A 20,046-nucleotide genomic window follows, 5' to 3' on the forward strand; every position below is an offset into this window, starting at 1 on the left:
AAGTCAGCTAAACACAGCCACACCTCCTATCCAGCCTGGCCAGTAGTAAAATAAAAAGCAATGATAGGCCTCAAACCCGGGATACTGTGCACCATAATCACAGTACTAAACCACTAAGCCATGACAGCTTTAAATATGGATGCCTTTTCAACATACTCATATATATCAATGGAAGTTTACCCATTGCTAAGCAGGATTGCTCTTAGCTGAGATTTTTCAAAACCGGCCAATCACAAATAAGTGCGGGAAATGAGGCATATTTAAGCTCCATAGGCAGGAATAATTGCCATAACTGGTTGTAGCTCCCATCTGCAGACAGTATGGCCGGTGCTGGAGAGGGGTCTCATTTTCGAGCAAAACGGTGGGGCATTGAGGAGTCAAAATATATGGTTTGGCTCCTCATACATCATCATGATACAAGACTCCTGCATGGCTAGTTCCAGGGGAAGGAGTACAAAGCGGAAGCTTGGAACCGGTTAGCACATGATCTCACCAGTGTCACAGGCATCCCTTGGACTGGTGAGCAGGTCAGACACCACTATGCAGACCTGAAGAGACGCAAGGAGGACAGACTGAACCATTGGATACAGGAGGCCCGTGGAATGCCAAATGCCCCACTACTGAGTATGTAGCCATGGAATGAAGTATGTAAGAATTGCTATTGTAGTCTATATTATGGATAGGTATGTCTCAATATCCCTTCATTTACTTCACAGCTGCAGGTGTCCGTGCTGCGAATCAGCAAGCCTATGCATATAGGCTGCTAAGGCTGCGCCACCAGGCAGGTTAGTAATTATTCTGCATGTGTGGTCATATAAAAGAAGTGAGAGAGCCAGAAAAAGAGTGTTGTAACCCATTAATAAAGGTATAAACAGTGTGGAATAACTGCTCTGCATGTACTGTTATATAAAATAAGTGAGACAGTGTGAAAAGGTGTTGTAATTGTAACACATTAATAAAGGTATACAATGTCTTGAATAAAAGACCTCTGCATGCACTGATATATCAAATAATTGAGAGAGCCACTAGAAAAGTGTGTAATGTAATTCATAAAGGTATAATTCCTGGAGTGTGTCCATGTCACTTTCTTCGTTATGTTGTTGTACCCTTGCATAATAGAAATAGTACTGTTGTATTAAGTGCAGTCAACCCACACATGGGTAGGCCCATATAAAGTGGATGAAGGGAGTGCCAGTAGCTGTTAAGCACAAATACAGTTCTCAACTGTCGGTTAATGTCCGGCATGTACAGGTTAATCTGGCACATGAGTAGCTTGTTATTATGTTCCCCAGAAATGTCAGTATGCTGCTAGAAATGTAGGGTGCTGTTAACATATACATGATAATGTCACCTGAACACATCCAGATATGTATATATATATATAAATATAAATGAGAAATATAAATATGTAGCAGTAACATCTGCATGCAGGACAGTTTGTATGTCAGATACAGGTCAGGTATATCAAGAGCTAGCAAAACTCATTTCACAATTTAATGGACATTGCCTAGTGTAATAATACATGTAGGGGATATTTAACTGCAGTCAATAGGAATGTAGTGTAAACTATAAGTATAGATAAGTTGTTAATTGAGGTATCTTTTTACACCCTACTGTATGTGCATAAACAATGCAATTCCACACCTCAATGGGTATGTCTAATCTCATAACATTTGTTGGGACACATGTCCTATTGGTTTATAAATATCTGCATTTACTTTGATGCATGTGCCCTGTTCACATACCAAAATCTTGGTGGCCTGTTACCACCAATCAATCCTGCATGCTGTTGGAATGTCCACTGTTGTTCTATATATGCATGTGTCATGCTTGCTGTTCAACCATTGGAACTCTGGTGTGTTGGGTTAATGGGAATACTACTGTATGCTGTTACAACTAAAATGGAATGCTGTTGGCTATTACTAACCCATATTGTCATTAAATCCTCCTAAACATAGAATGTATGGGAAGGCCGGTCCCAGCGGACCCACCTGTCCCACCTCAGCTGCCGATGGCACCTGGCACCAGCAGTTCTGGTGCCCAGCCCGGGACCTCCTCCTCCATTGGTCCATTGCCACCTTCGGGTGGAATCACTGCAGGGGATGGGGCTCGTCCCCCTGTGCAAGTGTGGGCAAAGGAGGGCCACCTATCACCCTCCGCATGGTCTGGGCTGTGGTGCGTAGGGAGATCCAGTGTTCAGTCGCTGATCCTCTACGCCAGTTCGAGGCAAGAGTAGTGCAACTCACGGATGAGCCTGCCCCTCCTATACAGCCCCCAGCACAGCCACCCTCAGAGCTGTGAAGGTGCAGTGGTGACTGCCCATGGGTGGGGATCTCAGTTCCACTGTTGCCATCTGTGGGCTCATGGGCTTGCGATTTCCAAACACCCTTCCCTGTCAATGCTGTTCACCCACCCCATGTGTCATACTCCACCCCTGTATGCATCTTGTTTGTCTTGTCTGTTTACCTCCCCAACCTACCTCCCAAAATATACCTACTTCCCCTACCCCACATTCCAATCTCACCTGAAAAAAAAAAAAAAAGGGGCAATCTGCTCCCAAAAAAAAAATGATGCCCCATACAGAGCTGCCCATTTTGCACACATGTCTGCTGAACACAAACTGAAATGTAATTGGCAGTACAACATACTTTGTTCTCCTCACTCCTCTCTCAGGGGTGGAAGGTTTCAAATTTCCATTGAAATTACTAGTATATGCACAGTTGTTGCTGTTATAGAAATGGGCAGCTATGGACCTTCCCTACACCCGTCCTGCACATCCCGAGCTGTTTCCCCTATTGTCTTTCCCTCTTTGTGCCCCTTTTTTCACCACTTTCCTATCTCCCCATTTTCTTTTCTTTCAAAGAAATGAGCGCTGGGGTTAGCATGAGTAAGCACTTTTAAGCATTAGTTAGCGGGTTTGCGTGAGTGTGCGCCTGTGTGCGCATGTGTGCGCTTAGCTAAGCATCATGCAAACCCACTTACAACTGCTTAAAAGTGCCTTAGTCACCCTGTATGTCAGGGCCCTTGTGCTGCTCAGCAGCAAAATAAAATACCTCTGTCAGTCTCGAACCCCTGACCTTGTACACACTAGACTGCATGAAGTACTACTGAGCCACGGTAAACATACAACAAATTGATGCTGAAAATAATACATCATGCATCAGAATGAGTGAATGTAAAGGCCAAATAGGAATGCCATAACACAAATCCTGTTCTGTGGATCTTTACCAGCAGTTCTTGTGGAATTGCATTACATGACTGTGAAAAGGGAACCAGCCATTCTAACAGGAAATAATGTTACAGCAGCACTTTACAACCCCCACACAGTATTATAGCAGGACAAACACTAGCATATCTGATTAGGGTAGAGGCCATACTTCCCAACTGTGACTAATTTCCAGGCATTCCCTGATTCCGAGACAGGTTTTAGTTGTGTCCCTCTGAATCCCACCGAAAGCTACTGAAGTTAGGCAGAAAGGTGGTGAATTACACTTAATGAATAATGACAAAAAGTAAGAGTTAGACACCACTTGTACTTCAGGAAATGTGTATTAATCCATATGCTCTGGTTCTGTCAAAGTCTGAACCTAATGTATCAAATATTGTAAAGGTGTACATCACTTCGACCTACTTTACCCTGAGTATGTTTAAATATATACCTGTGTGTTTGAGAGGCCTGGCAAAGGCAGAAACACACAGGCATATCAGCTATTCTGCTGTTACACACTGTGCAAATAGCTTTCGAAGGAGTTACAGAAGCATACACTTATGTAAGAGTACAACACTGAAATACCAAGAGATGTAGCCATGTACTGGTAGCAACCAACTGTGACAATGCCATTGTTCCAGTGCTGAAAAAAACGGTGTGGTGCACAAAGAATAACAGGCTAATCTCTGGCTACCATCTGGATAGGTCCACAGTTGGGAGCTACGCAGACAGACTACTTGCCTTGGTAAACTAACAGGTACACAGCAACCCTTTAAGTCCAGCAAGATAAAGTCCACACATTAATACATAATGCTCTCTGTCCTACTGCACCCCTACTACTACCAAATGTACAATAAACCTGTGTGTTCAGGGTCTACCAAGGATGTAGGTAGACATACTCAGTACAGACATTTATACAGTTATCTTGAGCAGCCTGTGCTAATGTCAACACTAAAAAAGCACAAACTGTTCCAAAGTGAGTGAATAAATATTCACAGTATAGCAGTTCACAAACAGTTCATGCGCCAAATGAATACATCTCAATAACTACTTTAGTATGGCAGTAAATCGTATAAGTAGAAAAGAAAATACATACTCCCATGTAAGCATATATAGGGGTGAGTACAATTCTACACTGACAACTGTGTAGCGGAAGTGGCAACATTCAGGTCTGAGTACAACAATTATATCACTGGCTACACCCCTAGCTTCAGATATAAGAACTATACCAACCTTCTGACTTACACAACGGTCTCCACAGCAAACAAGCATGGGCCCCACTCTGGAAAGCTGAAAGGGCTACGCCTACCTGACATAGCAATTTATAGCATTGGGTTGCTATGACAGTGAGTACTGCAATTACCACACAGCAGGCTGCATGCAATTGCCAAATGGTGGCCACCAATCGGTGCAGAGGCCATCACATGCACATGTGCAGATAACTATAAAAGCAGGCTATACCTGCTGGCCACACATGCAATCATCCCATTGCAGACGGTGAGAGAGAGAGAGACACAGAGACAGAGAGAGTGAGAGAGAGAGAGAGACACAGAGACAAAGAGAGAGAGAGAGAGAGAGACACACAGAGACAGAGAGAGTGAGAGAGACTCACACCCCCACCAGTGGAAAAAAAATAAAAGTAAAATAAACTAATAAAAAGAAAAAAAAATTAAACATAAAAAAAAAAAATAATTACATTCAGCCAATATGAACTCATACAAAGGAAAGGTATGTAACAGATATGTATTTACTGGCATGTAGTAGATGTATTTGAAGACCACTCTACATACTTTGAAACATCAATATGTGGCAGCAGTACGTATCTATGCACAGATGCCCTGCATAACTACTGCCATGGACAAATCAGTGTGTAGTTGTGTGCAGTGGGACATAACTATGATATATGTAGCTCAGCATTAAATGTCAAACATCTGAACCATGTTATCTGTGTTCTGTACAGTAGTGTGGACAATGTCTGTTTGGGGGAGTAGCGCATACAGCTATATAACCATGGATGTGACAGAGTAACAAATGCATGATAGTCATATCAACGTGTAGCTTAGCATTGGCAACAGCTGTACCAGGCTAGTATTGTAATTTAGCATTAGCAGCTATATATACACCCTCTAATATTACTGTGTGCTCACATGTGACGCCTGTTCATGTTGCAGCAAGGCCCAACAGGTCAGCTGTGAGGTACATGGACATACAACAGTATGGTCCTTCTGTGTGTATGGCACACACATACGGAGAGATCTGTCTGTGTCAGATATATTAGCATCTGTACATGTGCATAGAGCAAGGGACATACTGCAACTGTTTGTGAAAGGTGGATATATATATATATATATATATATATATATATATATATATATATATATATATATATTGTTGAAGGTTATGTGCATATTTCTATATAGGTTGTAGTGTGTGGCAAACCAGACAGCATACAGTGCTAGTATATGACATGTGGTGGTTGAACACTGTGGGTATGATTCATCATGTTTGCACTGTTGAAGCCAGTGAGGCCTGCTAAAGTTACATGGGTTGAGAACACCTTCGATGCATTCCGCACAACACTGTGCAATATTATGACATAACTGCATACCTCACAACTTTCCCATACTCAATATTCCCACCATTGTTGAAGCCAGTGAGGCCTGCTAAAGTTACATGGGTTGAGAACACCTTCGATGCATTCCGCACAACACTGTGCAATATTATGACATAACTGCATACCTCACAACTTTCCCATACTCAATATTCCCACCATGAAAGGTGGACTGTATATGTGCCTATATGTATATCAATATGTACACCAATGGATGTTTATATGTTTGTGTGTATATATACATATATATATATATATATAGAGAGAGAGAGAGAGAGAGAGAGAGAGGGGGACAGGGTCATATTTACTGCAACAGATGCCTGGTGACAAAGCCATGGTCTCAAGCTCAATGTTGACACTGCATTGGCATCCCTCCTTTCAAAAACTCAGTACCCAATAACTACCACATAGGTGGTAGCCCACTTAACACTGAAGGTGTGATAAGAGACCATGGGACACAGATGGACAGTAGTCTCCCCTTTGATTGTCACAGTGCCACACTAGTCATGTAACCTTTCTACGTGGCAAACATAATCACTAAAGGTGTGTCATCCAGGGAAGCATAGGTCAGTGTTCCCCTCTACTCCACACACATAAAACCCATTATAGAGTACAGTGCCCCATGTGGTATGTACCTCACAAGACATCTACAGTGATTGGAAAGGACACAGACGTACCTCACAAAGAGTAATACCGGCCTCAACCAGATGCCCTATGCAGACCATCTCACAAAACCACAGCTAGACTGTGTCACATACCATCTACCCAGAGGTGACCTCTGCCTAACATGCAAAGCTGTGTGAAACCCAGAGCTGTTGGACATGCTCCACGTAATCAGATCAGAATCCCTACGAGCTACACACTCTAGGGACCTAAACCTTGTCACCTCAATAAACAGCACATGCTGGAGGCATAGATCCCTGTCTCAGAGACATCCCATACCCTGGCACAAACCACAAATCAATAGCAATTTGAAGCTCATAATTAGCAGTCGTCATATATAAACCTGATGATTGTATGTGAGATAGGAAATACTCTGCTTGACAGGGCCACGTGAAATGAAATTACCTGTGTGTCAATGGCCGGGGTAGCGTATGGCTAGACATCTATATGTCCTAGGGCCAATAGCCTACAACCTACCTATGAACAGATACACACCCACATGTACTTGTTGCAATAATTGCTTTGTGAGGTTGACTGAGTGTCAGAGTTCTGTATATGTGTGATAGCTAAGTGGGAAACTGTCACTGTCATGGTATTTAGTGTCCTAGCTGTGATCCCAGCAGAAGATGTGTATGCTATTGCTAGGCACAAAAACCAGTATGCCAGACAGTCTGACATAGTGTGTTGGTGTCGACTGGGGAGTCCCATTGTAGGCTACAGCAGTACATGTATGCTTATTGAGTGTTACTGCTGGTGAATCCAACCCTGAATGAACTGTAGTACTACCTGAAGCTGTATGCCTAAACAGCACAGTATGGTGTATGTACACACGTCCTGGAAACACTTTTTTGTTTGTTCCCCGTAGTCCTCCAGATGACATACCTCAGAAATAAGGTCTTATAACTACTGACACACAGTACTGTATGGTACACAGGTAAAGATCATGTGTGTTGTCATACCATTGTGTCTGGTATGTATGTCTGATGTGTGTGTGTGTGTATGCCTGTACCATGGCCTTGGTCATATGTGTGTTAAAGGATATAGGTGCGTATCTAGCAACATGTATAGTGTAGTACAGCAGTATGCCACCTATATTGATGAATGAGCACATATGATAGGCAGGGGTTTGCCATCAATGACTAGTGTGGTATACTGGTAATACTGTGACTGGACTTTACAATCATTGCAATGGGTTACATGTTATGTTATGCATTAGCTTGATATATACCTCCTATGGCTAGTTGGTGCATTGTGTCGCATTCAGTGTGCCATGTACTGTTGTATAGTGTTACATACTGGTTTACCTTTGCTGCTGTGCTAAACATGGTTTGCTATATAGAGTGTGCCAGGCACTGTCAGGCAGTTGTGGGTTGAGCACTGATATGTGTTATTGAAAGTGTGTATCCTTTGACAGGCAATAGGTTGCTATATATGGCAGTTAAATGATATCTGTACTTTAGAATATTAAGTGTGCCACTTGACTTGCTCACACATATTGTTTCATTGTCTTCCAGGGTCATGGCCCACCATCGTAATCCCTCATACAGCCCAGCAGAGGATGACATAATAACAGACACCATGGTTCAGCACTACGCCATGCTGTTCTCAAGAACCAGCCAGGACCAGCATGAGTGGATTGCACTGTGGCAAGATATTGTCTGCCATCACTGCAGTGATTTAATTAGACATGTCCGGCAGCATGCATCTGATATCCGTAGACAACAGCTTGCCACAGGTGGTGGGGTAGCCATCCATCCCCCCCTCACCAGAGTGGAGGAGCTGCTCCTAAGCCAGGTGGCTCCTGGCCAACAACAGCAACAACAACAACTAACGTGCATCATGATGGAGACCGGAGCCACCCAGCAAGTTGACATGGAGAGTGCAGGTAACATGGCATAGCTGTACACTACTTTTTCCTCTATTGGTAGATCATGCTTATGTGAGATGTGTAGTGTGTAGTTACAAGATGTGGTGCCTAGTGTTGTGCAATAATAATAAATCAGAATATAATATGCAGGCCTGTGACTGTCAACAGTTGTACCACTGTAAGATTGCAAACACAGAGTAGCAATGCCACAGTTGTTGCCACTGACAAACTGTCTCATATCCTTGTAGTTCCCTCTGGTGTGACAGCAAGGCAGCAGACCCATGCTGGTGAGTGTGTTCTACATTTATTATTGCTAATTAAATGTGCATGTCATAGGTGAGATGTAGGCCATGTACACGTCACGCACCAGCGCATAATGCATGTTGTGCATGTTTGCTGTGAGACTATGCACATCTCAGTAATGTGAGTAGTTGACTCAAACACATGCAATACACAGAACATCCCACAAAATTGTGGCAATACTGTAGTGGACACTGGATAGGCAGAGTCGATACACATGCACACAACACACACAACTGTGTCATACGCAGTACACGTTAACATGCTACACATGGTGTATTCATACACACGCTGTAAGGTCACACTTCAGTATCCCAAATGTCATCCACACAGCACACATAATATACCTGAGGGGTAGAGTCCTCTCATGTGGCTGTGCGACACTCTTCAACACATAGTATATTCATGTTAGGCAATGCCCCCTACTGTGCACCTTATTAACCCATGTAACAATTGGCCGTGAAATGGTGAATGTAGCCATGGTACTGCAGTTCAGGTACAGCATGCTATGTGCCGGTCTGGCATACATTAGTAGCCTTGAGTGACCACATGATGCTGCATGATGATGTCACATGGTACTACACCACATCCAGTTACAGTGGCCACAGTACTACACATATCAGTAATTGCTATGCACATCAATGTTGTGTGTGTGCAAACATATGCACCGATACACAATATGCATAGCAATCACCATTTGTACAAAGTGACACACATGTCTTGTAATACTATTGAGTGTATAGGTCACATGACACACATTGTGTATGTGTGATGTTTAATGTTACAGTTGTGTGGTAGCATGCCATGTTATGCTTGGCACTGGCATGTCCACAATATGTCCTACACTCACCATAACCACTGTACAATGGCTATGTTGAGCAATAGTATTCCATCAGGTATACATGCACCACTCATCCTGTGTGTATACCTAGCATGCATGTGCTAAACCTGTGTCCACAACTGTCTGCTAAAGACACAGATGTCTAATCAGAAATGGATATCTATGTGACACACTGATACACATCCAGCCATGGTATGTATACCTGTGAGTGATGGTGCACAGGACATTGCAGAACTGTTAATACTTGCACAGCAATGTTGTGTCCATGTACACATTGCGTTCCAGGGTGAGGCCAATCACTGAACAATACACACATGCATCAAAGCCATGTATACTGCTGTTAGCAAGGGCTGCCTACACACACACTGCATGCTGTTTAGCAACACATGTCCTGCATGCTATCACGTTTGATATAAATGTTTGCCTTGTGATATTTACCCCACCATCACACGCTATTATGTTCTGTATTGCTGGTGGTGTGTGCCTGTGTTCATGTGTGCATGTGTGTATGTGTGCATGTGTGTTCGTGTGTGCATGTGTTCATGTGTGCATGTGTGCATGTGTGCATGTGTTCATGTGTGCATGTGTTCATGTGTGCATGTGTTCATGTGTGCATGTGTTCATGTGTTCATGTGTGCATATATGTGTTCATGTGTGCATGTGTGCATGTGCTCATGTGCTCATGTGTTCATGTGTTCATGTGTGCATGTGTTCTTGTGTTCATGTGTGCATGTGTTCTTGTGTTCATGTGTGCATGTGTTCATGTGTGCATGTGTGCATGTTTGCAGACATCAGTACAGGTCATAATGTGTGTTTCCTGTCTCCCTCTCACAGGTGCTGATTTAGGGCTGGTCCACTGCAGCAGGAATACTGATGTCACTGAGCATGATAGTAATAATGATGATAGGTGTGTTGGGGCACAGGTATGTTTGCCAGGGTCTGTCATTGAGCCAACAATCGGCAGTACACAAGTGTCCACCCCATCCATGCACACAGTCATACTGCCAATACATCCATTACCAATGCCCTTTGCTGAGGGACAGTGTACAGCTGGCATTGGCCAGGGCAGTGTGGTATCTATGGCACATGCATCCCAACACAGCAGCCATACTCAGATGTCTGGAAGGATACCACATAGGCAGATGTCCAGGGGTTCACGTCGGAGCACTGCTGGCCATCATGCCACTGGCAGACATGCCACAGGTCTAACAACCTCGCACATGTTCCAGCCTATCATGGAGGCACAGGCACGTATGGAACGGTACACCAGACATGGACTAAGGGCACAGAGGGCACATAACACCGCTTTAAATGACAGTATCCATGACCTAGCAGGTGCCATCTGTAATTACACTGAGGTCATGCATAGACATTGGGGTGAGACATTAGATGTCCTCCGCAATGTCATGTCCATGTGTCAGGACAGTGCGGGATGGGTGAGATGTCAACATGGATGTATGCCAGCAACATCAGCAGCTGGCAGTCACCGCGGACGTCCCTCAAGTCACAGCCGCTCCCATAGTGCCAGTACCAGCCCCAGCAATGTTGGGGCTGGGCTGTCCATAGACTGTCCTAGAAGACCACATGCACGTGGCTCTGGACAGTCCCAGCAGGGACCTGGGTCCAGTGTACATCCATCTATCTCTGGGGATAGTACCCAGTCAGGCTTAGTACCTGATAGTGTCAGTAGCACCCCTGCCAGGCACAGGTATTGCATCCGTGGCCAGAGACGGTGATCTGGCAAGCCTGGCAGGTACAGTCTGTCGCTGTTCCACAAATACTCATATATGGCAGCCACATGGTGGAACTGTGTGCATGCAGACACACACACACATAAACAAGACACCTAGGGCTACCAAATACACACACACATTACATCAACATTGGCCCATAGCACTACTCTTGGCCCTCACACACACACACATGCACACATACATGTTGATTGTATGGCTCACTGTAGGCCTCTGCCAAACCAACTACACACCCTGTGCATATGATGAATCCTGTGCCACCTCCTGTCATCTGTGCCATCGATGCAGGAACAGGCTACCATGGTGCTGATGCACAGGGTGACTTTATAGCAGTATAGCAATGTTAACGTGTTGTCAGCAGTAGAGTGTAATGATATGCTTGAAGGTGTGGCTGAGCAGGCATGATGCATGTAAGCTATGATTGTCAATGTAGTAATGTTTACACCAGTGTTAGTTCCAATAGTGTATTGTCCGCCCACGTGCCACTTGGCTGATGTGTGTAGTATTGGCAGCATGTGTTAGAGAGTGGACAGTATGTGTGGAATGTGTGTGGCACAGATTTGCAGGTGTACATTTGTGAACATGGTGGAGGTGCACTGTCTGCATGTACGTGCATAGTGGACACATGGGCAGGGTGACATGCCCTGTATTACACAGTAACACTCCATAGTCTCGATTGGAGGCTAGTATGCAATGCACTACACACATTTCGGAACTTGACTACACATGTATGTATGACATGGTTAGACACTGTGCTGTGGGTGATACTGTTACTATCTGTCATTGATTTGCATTCTGGTAGTATACACAACTTGAACAGCCTGACCATAACCAATCGTTAGATGAAGTCTTGATGACTGACGCACAGATGTAGGACATACGGTAACATTTGGACACTTCAGCTACTCTACTATGCCAGTAACCAGTGGTATTCACCTGCACCCATTACTGAGACCACTCCTGTTTGGCATATAGCTCTGATAGGTACAAGCAATCACAGTAGAGATATGTCTTTCCACGCGTGGTACTGCATACAGTGGCCTATAATGCATTCTACAGATGACACACACATCCTCCACAAGGGTATCACACAGACAGATCCCTGTTGTCAAACCCATGCTGTAAAGCTATAAGCCAACCAAAGCATAGTCATCCACCTTTACAGAACATAGTATCCCCACAGTACCACATAGGTAGTAGCTACCAACATGAAGCACAGGTACCAATGCGTACATGCAACCAACTGGTACATCATCTCTCCTTTGAAAACCACATTTCCCTCGGTGGATCACATAAGCAATGAGGGGTCTGCATGCATATCCACAAAGGTTGTTGTACACCTATAATGAAGAGCCATCAGTGAAAGACCCTGCTGCGTTTGAACAGGTCTGACATCTACCTCGCCCATAAACCCTCACTCACACAATTCTATAGAAACCATAATGAGTGTGTGTGACACAGTTGACCTAGGCCAGGGATCACTGCAGTGGCTGGCCTTGTCACAAGCATATAGATGTGACCTAAGGTCTGGAAAGCAGCCACACACTCTTGAAAAGATGACAGATGTGTTCTTGGAGAAAGCAGGGTTCCCACACTTGCAATAATTGAGGTCACATTTACGTATATGTATTTGCCACACAGCTACCTCACATGTGCAATACACATACTGGTGTCATACTGATATGTCATACAGCAGTAAATGCAAAACCCACAACCCATTGACCAACAGTCTCACACACATACAGCACACACACACACTTGTCAAGTGTAGGATTCAAACCGTTACCTAACTGCTTTATGTCACTACAGGAGTACGCATTTACAAGATGCACTATATATATATTACTGTAAATTCTCTTTTCCACAGGTATATTTGTAGGGTGGTGACATCATCAGACCTGACAAAGATTAGTATACCACTTTTAAGGTGTTTGACTACTCTCCAAAAAGGTTGCTCCTCTCCAAGGAGTTCACACACAAACACTTGTCAAGTGCAAGATTCAAACCCCTACCTAACTGCTTTATGTCATTATAGGAGTACGCATTTACACAACGTACTATATACATCACTGCACTCTTTCCACATGTATATTTGTAGGGTGGTGATATCATCAGACCTGGCAAAGATTAGTATGCCACTTTTAAGGTGTTTGACTACTCTCCAAAAAGGTCGCTTCTCTCCAAGGAGTTCACATGCAAACAGACACACACAATCACTTGTCAAGTGCAGGATTCAAATCCTTAACTAACTGCTTTATGTCACTACAGGAGTACGCATTTACATGGCACGCTATACACATTACTGGGAGTTCTGTTTTCCACAGGTATATTTGTAGGGTGGTGACATCATCAGACCTGACAAAGATTGGTATACCACTTTTAAGGTGTTTGCCTACTCTCCAAAAAGGGGTAAAAACAAAGTTACCTGACAAGCAAAGCACCCTCAAAACGAAAAAATGTCAAAATGTAATCCAAAAGTGAGGAGTGCACCAGGCTGCAAATAAATCTCACCAAATCTTCCACAGACTGTCCTTTATTAAGACAAACAGGTATAAAAATAGACAGGTAAGCGCTTTCGCGTTGGTATAACGCTTCTTCAGACCTTTAAAGATGTATGAATAATGCATCCCTTTATATACCATAGTACATTGCACCTTAATTGATTAAAGACCACAAGGTGTAATTAATGTAGTTAATGATGCTTGCAAATTCAAACAAGTCTGAGTATAAATGTCTTGCTAGATTATACAAAGCTTATGAAAGCACATACAATAAGCTTGTGAGAACACACATAAACATATAAATAGACTCATGAGTTAAAAACACATCAGAAACATATTTTAAAACATATATTAAAACATATATTAAAAACATGTATATTAAATACATAATGTAAATGTGTAGAATTCAGTGGTTCAAGGGTCTACTAGCTAGAAAGGGTTTGAGGGATATCTTATCATTAAGCCCATAAAGATGGGCTTGTAGCCTAAGAATCCATTTATTCTCTATCCCTTCTGTGTGGCTTTTAATGTTACCTAGCCTATTAGTTCTTGTTAAAGTCTCAAGGACCATGAATTTAAAACAATGTGAAGATCCTTTATCTAGAACATGTCGTGCTAGGGCATTTGTTGTATTCTGTTTATCAATTGCATAGATGTGTTCTCTTATTCGCTCACGTAATGTCCTATTGGTTTTACCAACATAAAAAAGTGTACATTGTTGGCATTGAGCGAGATATATAACATCTCTAGTTTTACAACATGCATATCCCTTGAACAAATATTCACGTCCTGTGTGTGGATGTATGAATTTATCAGTTGCGAATATATATTTGCATTGCTTACAAGTTAAACATGCAAAGGTTCCTGTCTTATGTGGAAAAGTGTTGACCTTATTAAGGTTTTCATAACATAGTCTCCTATCTAGGGACTTCATATTTCTATAAGATATTGTTGGTCTAGTATCAACTAAGTCTTTTATTTTCTCATCCATCAAGAGTAATTTCCAATTGTCTCCTATAACCTGCCTAACTTGATTATTAATATTGGTATAAGGGATAATCAGTCTGTTTACTGCTGGGGGATTGGTTTTTATGTTCAACCCATCATTATCATCTACTCTCCTTAAGAACGGAGTGCCCTTACCTACTCTATGAATATCCCCATGAATTAGTGCTTCATGTACTTCTGTCTCTTTATAGCCCCTTTCTAAAAAATTCTTTTTAAGTATAGTCTTCTGTTTATTAAAGGTAGATTCTTGAGTGGTTAATCTAGAGGCCCGTAACATTTGATTCTTGGGAATATTTTTATGTATATGTTTGGGATGCATGCTGCTGCGGTGCAGTAAGTTGTTTTTCCAACATGTCTTCCTAAATAACTCTGTGTCTATGCCATTTGTTCCTTTAGTTAACTTAACATCCAAAAATACAATCTCCAAAACAGAATGACTGCATTCAAAATTCAGAAAATCAGTAGTGGCATTCAAGTATCTAACAAATTCTGTTAGTAATGTAACTGATCCCCCCCATACAATACACACATCGTCAACAAATCTACTGTAATGTTTTAAGTGTTGACAATATAAAGCATGATTAAATACATAAGTGTCTTCCCATTGTGCCAACACCAAATTAGCATAGGTGTTGGCACAAGGGGTCCCCATAGCTACCCCCTTAGTTTGCAAAAAATACTTATTGTCATATAGCAGAACATTGTTCTCAAGAACTAGTTCTAGGAGGCTCATCCATTTCATAACCTCTGTATTAGCTATGTCATGTGCCAAAAGGAACTGACGCACGTATTCAATACCAACATCATTTGGTATTGATGTAAATAGTGATGTCACATCAAGTGTTGCAAAAATGTCATCACTTGAAAACAACTGTGATTTGTTTAAATCAGATAATTTCTCTAGAAACTGTTGCGTGTCCCTTAAAATATAATTAGTATTGGCCACAATCGGTTTAAACATCTTGTCCAAATAGATGGAAAGTGGTTCTGTGAGCCATCCTTTGCTAGATACAATGGGTCTCAAAGGGGGATTATCTCTGTTTTTATGCACTTTGGGGAGACCCCTGAAGGTAGGAACCAAAGGATTCTCTACCGTAAAGTAGACATAAAGTTCCTTGTCTATAGTTTTACATAATAACATATCGTATAGCGTACTATGTACTTCCCTAATTAAATTATTGAGTGCATTCCAGTCAAGGGGAATATATGTGTCTTTATCCATCAACATTTCTTGCATTTTATTGATATATATGTTCTTATCCATAATGACAATGGCACCCCCTTTATCAGCCTTGCGTATAATGATGTCATTATTACTCTGTAAACTTACAATAGCTTCCCTCTCATACAACGTCAAATTGTGAAACTCCGGTTTCAACTTATTATTATTGTACAAAGTAAATAAATCACTTTCGCATGCCTTCTCAAAGGCTTCCAAAAGGGGATGAGGCTGTGGTATAAAGACAGACGGTTTCTTAAAATTAAAATTATTGGATGCTGTAGAATCAACATTCAAATCATTATGTCCATACATTAACTTCAACCCTAAATTTCTGGTGAACAATTTAATGTCCACCAGTATATCGACAAAGTCTGTCGAACAAGAGGGGATAAAGCTTAAGCCCTTGTTCAGTAATGAAGTTTCATGAAGATTTAGTTCATACCTTGAGATGTTAATAATCAAGTCATGCTGGTAGAGTTCATCATTTTCTTCTGGTATGGGATAAATTCCTCCGTGTTCTTTCTCTTCCTGTTGAAGGGTGACCAAGTTCTTCTCTCGAACGGTTTTATCGGTAAAGGGAAAGAAGGAAAACCTTCACCTTCACCGAATATCTCATCTTCAGAAGCTCCAATAAAAGAGTCTAGCCTCATCTGTTTCCTCCGTTGGTCTTTAGCCGCAAAATCACTTGTGGGACCAAGTAATGCATGGGTGTCCCTATTATCTGAGTTGGCAGGATGGATCATAGCTTCTACAGTGATTCGCTTCGGTTTCACAGCCACAGAAGTAGAAACCGGAGCATTTGTGGTGGTACTAGCAGGGTGTTTGCCTACTCTCCAAAAAGGTTGCTCTTCTCCAAGTAGTTCACACACAAACAGACACTTGTCAAGTGCAGGATTCAAACCCCTACCTAACTGCTTTATATCACTAGAGGAGTGCGCATTTACACGATGCGCTATATACATTAATGCGGGTTCTTTCTCCACAGGTTTATTTGTAGGGTGGTGACATCATCAGACCTGACAAAGATTAGTATACCACTTTTAAGGTGTTTGACTACTCTCCAAAAAGGTTGCTCTTCTCCAAGGAGATCACACACAAACAGACACACACACCAGTCAAGTGCAGGATTCAAACCCCTACGTAACTGCTTTATGTTACTACAGGAGTATGCATTTACACGATGCGCTATACAAATTACTGTGTGTTCGCTTTTCCACAGGTATATTTGTAGGATGGTGACATCATCAGACTAGACAAAGTGGGTTACATTAGGTTACAATGGGTGGGCCAAATAGAAGGAATGTCTGAACACTTTGGCCATGTGATCATCAAAGAAGAGTTCACCATCTAACTGTGTCCCCAGGGCCTTCATGACTTTCTCCATACATACTGGTGTACCATCTATATGGTAATTTGTTTGCACTTTGTTTTAGCAAAAAGGGATGACTATGCATTCTTTGGCATTCTTGTTGGGGCATTGTTTTGTCACCAGGTATCTGTGTCTGTAAGCCCCTTCTGGAGGATGTGTGTGTCAGCCATAGAGCCGATTATGGACCACAGTTAGCAGTCTTTTGCAAACCTGTTCAGCCATACTCCTCTCGTGTTTGCCTGTACCTCTGAGCAGTGTCCACTGAACAGGTGGGGTCCCAGGAGCAAGACCTGTGGGATGACATTCATGACTGTCTTAGAGTCGGACATGGCACCCGCAACTCTGAACATGTGTGTTTGATCTGAGAGCCACTAGGCCACACATCCTATGACATAGCTGTTGATGTTCAGGCTGGTAAGCGTGTCCATGATGACAGAGTAGGGAATGGTGTGAAAAGTCCTTAGTCTGGTCCAGGTGGGCTGTGTGGACTACTTTCACCTCCATCTATGTCCTTGGTGACTGTTTGAAGTAAGTCAACTATGTTTAGGAGGCAGGATCTGCCTTTAACAAGGCAAGCTTGTGTAGAGTCCAGTGTCTGTAGGACCCCAATGTCTCTGTTTACGGGTTCCATGACAATTTGCTCAATAGCTTTGTAGACCAGGCTGAGTAGGCATATAGGGCAATGGTTTCCAGGTTCTGTTGTGGCACCCACTTTGTGGAGCTGGATGACTGTTAGTGTATGCCATTCTTTGTGTACATACCCTGTGGTACGATTGAGTCTGGGCAGTGAGTGTAAGTGAGGGTGTAGTTCCTTTTAGGCCTAGTGTAAGATGCAGCCTGGGACACCATCCAGTCCCATTGATGTTGTGTTCTTGGCTTTGGAGAGGGCTGTCCTTACCTGCATGTCCATGATGTCTGGGGCTCTGCATCCTTCTGTGATGGACACAGGCCCTTTTGGGGGTGATGGGGGAGGTTTTCACTGAACTTGTCCCCCAGGATGTGGCCATTGAATGTTGTTTCAGTGAATTCCTTGCCATTTGTCAGTAGCTGACAGCATATTTGGAAGTTGACACCTACATGTCTGATAAAGCTATGGCAGGCTTTGTGGTTGTTATTCTTACAGTCCTTGGTGATTTGTCTTTTGACAGTGTCCTTGAATTATTTTATGAGCGATCATTGCTTTTTCCTAATAATGATCAGTGATGCCTTTCCTTTAGTGAAGTTGGCTCTATCAGGTGTTAGTTTCCTCCTTCTGTTGTCTAGCTTATTTATGGCCAAGGACCACCAGATTGTTTTCTTATTTTTGGAGGAGTGCATCTTGGTTTTATTTGTGATGTCTTGATCCATGCATCCCTGTAGATGCTCATAGAATGCACTTGTAACCGATTTGGCAGATTGTATACCATCCTCCTATAGCAAGAGGTCTTTGGAACTTTCCACTTTTGTCTTGGGACGTGTGCAGTTTGCTTTTGAAAATGTCTTCACAGTGGTTTCATTGGCTGCGTGGGGGGGGGGGATGTGGATGTCCAGTGTGATTACTTTATGATCTGATATTACCAGTGATGGTTTTATATCTGTTGTGGAACACTGGTACCCCATGTTGGTGATGATCATGTCCAGTATGGTGTCACCTCTAGTGGCCATGGTGACCAGCTGTTCCTGGGTGTTAGAGATTTTAAACTCTAGGAAACATTGGGCAAAGGATGTTGTACACAAATAATTCTCCCACTCAATGTCTGCATAGTTGTAATCACCTCATATAATGTTGTTTGATAGGACCTTGATATTTTCCACTGTACTCAGGAATACTGAGTGAGGTTCCTGTGACAAGGTAGGTGATCTATAGCAGGCTACAATCTGATGAGCAGCTTTGACCAATCTTAGTTGCACTTGCATGGTCTCCAAGGCCTCATGCTGTGCCACTAACCTGGAGGTGTGGGCATCCATAAGGTTAATGTGTACACCCCTTCCTTTTGTATTTCACTCGTGGTTTTGGGTCCAAAGGAAAGAGGGACTGTGAGTGTTTTACATGGAGCATGTCCAACAGCTCTGCGTTTGACATAGCTTTGTATGTTAGGCAGTGAACACATCTGAGTAGGCGATATGCAAGGGAGTACTGATGGAGCATTTTGAGATAGTCTGTGTATGGCATGTATTTCAGGCCACTAATGCTCTTTGTGAGGTTTTGCTGCAGGCTTTCTGGTTGTTGTAGTTGGCTTGTGAGGTACATAGCAAAAGTGGCGTTGTAGTCTATTATAGTTCTAGTGAGTGATGAGTAGTGGGGAACAATGTCCTCTTCTATTCTGCATGAGACACATTTTGTGATGAGGTGTGGCACATAGCTGGGTTTCCTGACTACTGTGGGGATGTGATTATCACCCTTGTGTCCAGTGTCCACCTGTGACCCAAGGTCTGTTATCACACTTTCAGTGTTAAGTATACTACCGCCTATATTGTCGTTCTTGGCTATGGAGTTTTTAACAAAGGGGATGACAATGCACCTTTTGTCATTGAGCTGGGGCCCATGGCTTTGACAACAACCATCTGTCTGTCTCAGTGAGTCCCTTTTGTAGGATGTCCATATCTTTAGTGTTTACAATTATGGCTCCTAGTTTGCAGTCCTGTGTAAACTTCAGTAGCCACAGACCTTCCATGTTAAAGTTTCCTTCAGGGAAGTACATACTAAACAGGACAAGACACAGGAA

Source organism: Protopterus annectens, chromosome 2.part0 (assembly GCF_019279795.1).
Source record: "Protopterus annectens isolate FY-2018-M chromosome 2.part0, PAN1.0, whole genome shotgun sequence".
Classification (NCBI taxonomy): Eukaryota; Metazoa; Chordata; order Ceratodontiformes; family Protopteridae; genus Protopterus; species Protopterus annectens.